Here is a 7,500-nt window from a genome sequence, read left to right as displayed (position 1 = left end):
GTGTGTGTGTGTGTGTGTGTGTGTGTGTGTGTGCTACCTTGCCCCCCTTTAGTTAATAGAGCTGCCGTCACGACAGCCATCATTCCTTTTAATCAGAGTCACTGCTGTGATCAAAGACACACTCAGAGTGACAGACGAGACTCCTCACACAGTGTGTGTGTGTGTGTGTGTGTCTGTGTGTGTGTGTGTGTGTGTGTGTGTGTCTGTGTGTGTGTGTGTGTGTGTGTGTGTGTGTGTGTGTGTGTGTGTGTGTTACTGAGTGTGTGTGTGTGTGTGTGTGTGTGAGAGAGAGAAACAGCAGAGCCATCATGTCTACATGCTGTCACATAAGTAAGGTCTCACAATACAATCAAACTTACACCTCCACACACACACACACACACACACACACACACACACACACACACACACTCAGTAACACACACACACACACACACACACTCTGTGCTGACAGCCTAACTGGGTGGAGGTAATTAACCAGACAAAACAACTCAGAGCAGCTCACAGATCAGAGCAGAGAAGAAGAAGAAAAAGACAAAAACACAAAGACAAAACAGAGCAGAGAAGAAAGGAGGCGCAGCAGAGCTCCTGAACGAGGAGGAGGAGGAGGAGGAGGAGGAGGAGGAGGAGGAGGAGGAGGAGGAGGAGGAGGAGTCAGGCTGCTGATGGAAATAGAACTAATGCTCTGTGTTAATGTGTCGTTACATGAGAGGACTCACCTTTATTTATTTATTTATTCATTTATTTATTTTACCTTAAATCCTCTTAAATCTCTTAGCTCTAACTGTGTTTTTAGATTGTGTTTTTATTATGATTTTATTGTTTTCATTGTTTTTATTTATTATTACATTTTTATATGATTTTTCTTCTTATTTGGTCAACCGAGGTTGTTTTCAAATGTCTATAAATAAACTTTGACTTGACTAAATCTGATTGTCTCACTTTACTCAGTTACATTTATATTCATTTATATCAATTTATATTAATTTATATTCATTTATATTCATTTATATTTATTGATATTCATTTATATTTATTTATATTCATTTAAATGTATTTATATTAATTTATATTTATTTATATTCATTTATATTTTATATTAATATATATTTATTTATATTCATTTATATTTTATATTAATATATATTTATTTATATTCATTTATATTTTACATTAATATATATTTATTTATATTCATTTATATTTTATATTAATATATATTTATTTATATTCATTTATATTTTATATTAATATATATTTATTTATATATATTTATTGATATTTATTTATATCTAAAACCTGAGGAAAACGTATAAATAAAGACGCTCCAGCAGTTTCACTCGTTTTAATCATTTCGTCCAGTTTCACAATAAAATATGAAAAGTTCTCCACAGAGGCTCAGAGGCTTTTGATTTGAAAATCCAACCATCAGCAGAACCACCAATGTAAGCTCCTGCTTTCACCTGATGTGTTTTATTTTGAAAAGCCAACCAAAACCATTGTGACCAAATGCTACCACCCAAAGTATTTTATTTTGGAAATCCAACCAACAGCAGAACCACCAGTGTGAGCTCCTGCTTCCACCTGGAGTCTTTTATTTTGAAAATCAATCCAAGACAAACACTTTTCCGCTGACAAATAAAGTTTTATACAAAGTCACAACAATGATGTTTACACTTTAAAAACACAACATGTTGGTTGTTGACACTATTTACATACATTTGTCTTTTTAAATATTTTGAACATATTTTTGGGTAATTTTACATATTTTTGGCATATTTTACATATTCTTACGTATGTAATATTTAAGGTATTTTCACATATTTTTTTGTATTTTTTACATATTTTTTACATCTTTTTTGGGGTTATTGTAATTATTTTTTTGGCATATTTTGGGTATTTTTACACATCTTTATTTTTTCTTCATTGTTGTGACGTCCTGTGAAATCCCTAATAAATAAAAGCTGTTTTTGAGTTTCTTTTCTTTTTGTTTCAATCAATTAAACAAATGGAAAGCAGATTTAATTGGAGCCTCACCAGTTAACAATTAACAATTAACAATTAACAATTAACAGTTCCTTTGTGTCATTTTTTGTCTTTTTTAAGTAATTTTATGTCTTTTGTGGGATCATTTAGTTTTCTTCTTTCCATTTTGTGTATTTTATTTTGGTGATCTTTCAGGTATTTTTGAGTATGTTTTTGTCATTTTTACCATATTTGTGGGTATTATTTGTTGTGGGGGTTACATGTGTTATTTACATCTCTTTTCTTCCTTCATTGAATAAATAAAAGCTGTTTTTGAGAGTTTCTTTTCTTTTTTCTTTCAATCAATTAAACAAAGAAAAACAATTAATGAGACAAAAACAAAGTCACAGATTTAATTAGAGCCAATTAACAATCAACAACCAACACTTCTCTGTTCTGGATCCTGATGCTGAAACTGGATCAGAGTTTCCTGTTCTAATGAGCTCACACACACACACACACACACACACACACACACACACACACACACACACACACACACACACACTGTGTTTAATCTGCCTGTTGTTTCCTATTTGTTCGTCTCATTATGTGATCAAAGACATTAACATGTTTATGAGCCTCTTTCATGTTGCAATAAAACACAAACTCACACGCACTCATAAGGATATGAAATATGAATGTGTGTGTGTGTGTGTGTGTGTGTGTGTGTGTGTGTGTGTGTGTGATGAAACTCTAAGCTAACAAACAGTCCGAGGAGGACAGGGGGCATTAGAGGCTTTGAGCTTTTCCTGCACACACACACACACACACACACACACACACTGTAACACACACACACACACACACTATGGAAATACATAAACAGAGGCAGTAGCTGTTAAATAATTCAGCGAACACAAACACACACTGCAGGCAAGGTGAAGGGAAAAGCTGAGCGCGGCTCACAGGCACGCTGAGAGTCAACAGCCAATCAGGACGGAGCGCCGTGCCGTGACCTCTGGTGACCCCTACACACACACTAATGACTTATAAACATGGCGGGGAAGTGTGTGTGTGTGTGTGTGTGTGTGTGTGTGTGTGTCCTGCAGCTATTTAAATGTGGAGATGAATTCTTATTTATTCACACAGAGAAAGAGAGAATGTGGAGACCCCCAAGGGTTCAAAACAAGAGAGAGAGAGAATATAGAGGGAGGGAGAGAAAGAGAATATAGAGGGAGGGAGAGAAAGAGAATATAGAGGGAGGGAGAGAATATAAAGGAAGGGAGAGAGAGAGAGAGAGAGAGAGAGAGAGAGAGAGAATATAGAGGGAGGGAGAGAGAGAGAGAGAGAGAGAGAGAGAGAGAGAGAGAGAGAGAGAGAATATAGAGGGAGGGAGAGAGAGAGAGAGAATATAGAGGGAGGGAGAGAGAGAGAGAGAGAATATAGAGGGAGGGAGAGAGAGAGAGAATATAGAGGGAGGGAGAGAGAGAGAGAGAGAATATAGAGGGAGGGAGAGAGAGAGAGAATATAGAGGGAGGGAGAGAGAGAGAGAGAGAATATAGAGGGAGGGAGAGAGAGAGAGAATATAGAGGGAGGGAGAGAGAGAGAGAGAGAATATAGAGGGAGGGAGAGAGAGAGAGAATATAGAGGGAGGGAGAGAGAGAGAGAGAGAGAGAGGGAGAGAGAGAGAGAGAGAGAGAGAGAGAGAGAAAACAAAGATTAGAAGAGGAGGAGAGGAAGGAGGGATGTGAGAAAAGTGATGGAAGTGAAAGAAAAAGGGAAGTTTAAAGAGGAAAAACTGCACTCAGATCACGTCACACACACACACATATATAGATGTGGGGGCAGGGTATGTGTGTGTGTGTGTGTGTGTGTGTGTGTGTGTGTGTGTGTGTGTGTGTGTGTGTGTCCTCATGCAATATTAAAGAGGCAGTATGTGGGTATAAAGAGTGGTGGGCTGGATGCAGTGAATTATATATCACTATTGATTTGCACACACACACACACACACACACACACACGTGCACCAACAAACACACTTTATTTGATTAAAGCTCACAGCTAACACACAGACAATAGAGACACAGAGAGACAGACAGACAGAGACAACCTGTCTGTCTGTCTCGTGTCCTCGAGTGTTTCTGCAGGTTTTGCATGACGTCATAATGTCTCTGAGTGTCTGAACTTTGAGTCTGTAAATTAAATATTTGCATTTAAATCCCCCGAAACTAAAGATTCATTTTCCTGCACCTTTTTTGGGTCATTTTGCATCTTTTTTTTTTTTTTTGCATAATTTTGTCTTTTTTTTTTTGTCATTTTGTGTCTTTATTTTGGTAGTTTTGGTTCATTTTATTTTGTTTTTTTCTTTTCTTTTTTTGTGCTAATTTTATTTTTTAATTTTGTGTCTTTTTAGGTCTTCTGGGGTCATTTTGCATTTTTTTCTTTTTTTGTGCTAATTTTATGTATTTTATTTTTTATTTTGTGTCTTTTTATCATTTTGTGTATTTTATTTTGGGAATTTTGTCTTTTTTTCATAATTTTGTGTATTTTATTTTGGTAATTTTGCCCTGTTTTTGCTAATTTTATGTTTTTGTTAGTAATTTTGTGTCTTTTTAGGTCTTCTGGGGTCATTTTGCATTTTTTTTTTGGGGGGGGGGTTTGCATAATTTTGTCTTTTTTTGTAATTTTGTGTCTTTTTATTTTGGTAATTTTACATAGTTTTGATTGTATTTTTTAGTCTTTTTGTCCTTTTTCTTCTTTTTTCTTGCGTCTCTTGGTGAACGTCCCTTACGTCAGGTTATAAAGGTTCAGAGTGAACGTCTGATGTTACTAAATGACGTCCAGTGTTCCAGGACGGGACATGATGGTTTCACTGGTCATGTTAATGTATCATAAAACATATATCATATATATCACAACTACAAATAGTTTCTATTATTTACTGCAGCACACACACACACACACACACACACACACACAGACTGCAACACATCTTCTGTCTCTGTGCAGAATTATCACCACTGAGTGATGCACGTGTGTGTGTGTGTGTGTCTGTGTGTGTGTGTGTGTGTGTGTGTGTGTGTGTGTGTGTGTGTGTGTGTGTGTCTGTGTGTGTGTGTGTGTGTGTGTGTGTGTTTGTCTGTGTGTGTGTGTGTGTGTGTGTGTGTGTGTGTGTGTGTGTGTGCTGGTTTATGGCAGCAGGACGTGATGGAGGGTGTGAAGCTGCATTTTAATGGATGATTATGTTTTATGTTTTCTCTACAATGACCTGCACCAGAACACCAATATTGTTCCCATCCCATCACACACACACACACACACACACACACACACACACACACACACACACACACAGACACACACACAGAGACCGTGGCCTGTGTGACTTAACATCAGCCTTTATAGTAAAGGACGTTCTCCTCTCTATTACCGGCTGATGAAAGGTCAGCCACCATGAATGGAGGGGGAGCGTCTTAATGTAGCGGCATGCTCCTCCTGCTCCTCCTCCTCCACCTCCTCCACCTCCTCCTCGCCCTGTCAGCACTCTGCACACCTGAGCATCTTAATCCGTCTGATAGAGACACAGCACTCCTCTATCTGAGCTGCACAAAGAACATTTTATATTAGAGTAGAGGAGCATTAGCATGACTATAGGAGGAGGAGGAGGAGGAAGAGGAGGAAGAGGAAGAGGAAGAGGAGGAGGAAGAGGAGGAAGAGGAAGAGGAGGAGGAAGAGGAGGAGGAGGGCTGTGTACGTTTGTTTCCTTTATTCATCCAGAAAAAGTCAACTTTTATCTCACAGTCTTTTACGTCTTTTTTGGTCATTTTACATATTTTTTTGATCATTTTACATATTTTTTTGATCATTTTACGTCTTTTTTGGGTCATTTCACATCGGGGTTTTTTTTGTGATTTTGCGTCTTTGTTTTTATCATTTTACGTCTTTTTTGGGTTATTTTGCATATTTTTTGGTCATTTTACGTCTTTTTGGGTAATTTCCGTCTTTTTTGTATATTTTTTTTTTACGTCTTTTTTGGACATTTTACATCTTTTTGGGCCATTTTACGTCTTTTATGGTTATTTTGCATCTTGTTTTGGTCATTTTACATCTTTTTTTTTTGTGGTCATTTTACGTTTAGTTGACTTAGTGCTCCGGCACTTTTCTAAGGTTCGGGCCAAACAGTTCCTGGTTGGGCTCTAAGAGACAGTTTAAAGGGAAAATAAATTATGTAAATGGTGGAAGTGAAGTAGTTAGGAGGACAACGTGACTACAGGAAGTGACATCATTCAGTAAAAACCTGATGCAGGAAGAGATGTTTGAATCACATGCTGACCTTTGGCCTCACACGGGGCACCAACACTTATCCGATGGGAGAAAGGACAGGGATTTATTAAGATTCAGGAAGGGAAAGCTCTTGTGGGGGGTACTGAGGGAATATGGGGTACCGGACTCATTGCTACGAGCTATCCGGTCCCTATATAACCAAAGTGAGAGCTGTGTCCGCATACTCGGCACAACGTCAAACACGTTCCCGGTGGGTGTTGGCCTCCACCAGGGTTGCCCCTTGTCTCCGATTCTGTTCCTGGTCTTCATGGACAGGATCTCAAGGCGTAGCCGGGGGGAGGAAGGGATCCAGTTTGGTGACCTTAGAATTACATCTCTACTTTTTGCAGATGATGTGGTTCTTTTGGCTTCATCAGACCGGGACCTCCAGCACTCACTGGGGCGGTTTGCAGCCGAGTGTGAAGCGGTTGGGATGAGAGTCAGCACCTCAAGTCTGAGGTCATGGGCCATGGTTCTCTGGGTGAAAACGGTGGACTGCCCCCTCTGGGTGGAGAGACGTACTGCCCCCTCTGGGTGGAGAGAGGTACTGCCTCCCCTGGGTGGAGAGAGGTACTACCTCCTCTGGGTGGAGAGAGGTACTGCCCCCTCTGGGTGAAGACAGGTACTCCCCCCTCTGGGTGGAGAGAGGTACTGCCCCCTCTGGGTGGAGAGAGGTACTGCCTCCTCTGGGTAGAGAGAGGTACCTCCCCCTCTTGGTGGAGAGAGGTACTGCCTCCTCTGGGTGGAGACAGGTACTGACCCCTCTGGGTGGAGACAGGTACTGCCCCCTCTGGGTGGAGAGAGGTACTGCCTCCTCTGGGTGGAGAGAGGAACTGCCCCCTCTGCGTGGAGACAGGTACTGCCCCCTCTGGGTGGAGAGAGGTACCTCCCCCTCTTGGTGGAGAGAGGTACTGCCTCCTCTGGGTGGAGACAGGAACTGCCCCCTCTGGGTGGAGAGAGGTACTGCCTCCTCTGCGTGGAGACAGGTACTGCCCCCTCTGGGTGGAGAGAGGTACCTCCCCCTCTTGGTGGAGAGAGGTACTGCCCCCTCTGGGTGGAGAGAGGTACCTCCCCCTCTTGGTGGAGAGAGGTACTGCCCCCTCTGGGTGGAGAGAGGTACTGCCCCCTCTGGGTGGAGAGAGGTACTGCCCCCTCTGGGTGGAGAGAGGTACTGCCCCCTCTGGGTGGAGACAGGTACTGCCCCCTCTT

At 40.7% G+C, this 7,500-nt stretch overlaps 1 pseudogene; it reads right to left on the bottom strand.

The window, feature by feature from the left end:
* The window catches only part of LOC131987022 (transcription factor COE1-A-like), a 68,187-nt pseudogene that overhangs the window by 34,138 nt on the left and 26,549 nt on the right, over positions 1-7,500 (bottom strand).

The sequence above is a fragment of the Centropristis striata genome, chromosome 15 (genome assembly GCF_030273125.1).
Source record: "Centropristis striata isolate RG_2023a ecotype Rhode Island chromosome 15, C.striata_1.0, whole genome shotgun sequence".
Taxonomy (NCBI): Eukaryota; Metazoa; Chordata; class Actinopteri; order Perciformes; family Serranidae; genus Centropristis; species Centropristis striata.
The sequence above is the reverse complement of the archived record's forward strand: the minus strand, read 5'-3'. Positions and strand labels throughout refer to the sequence as shown.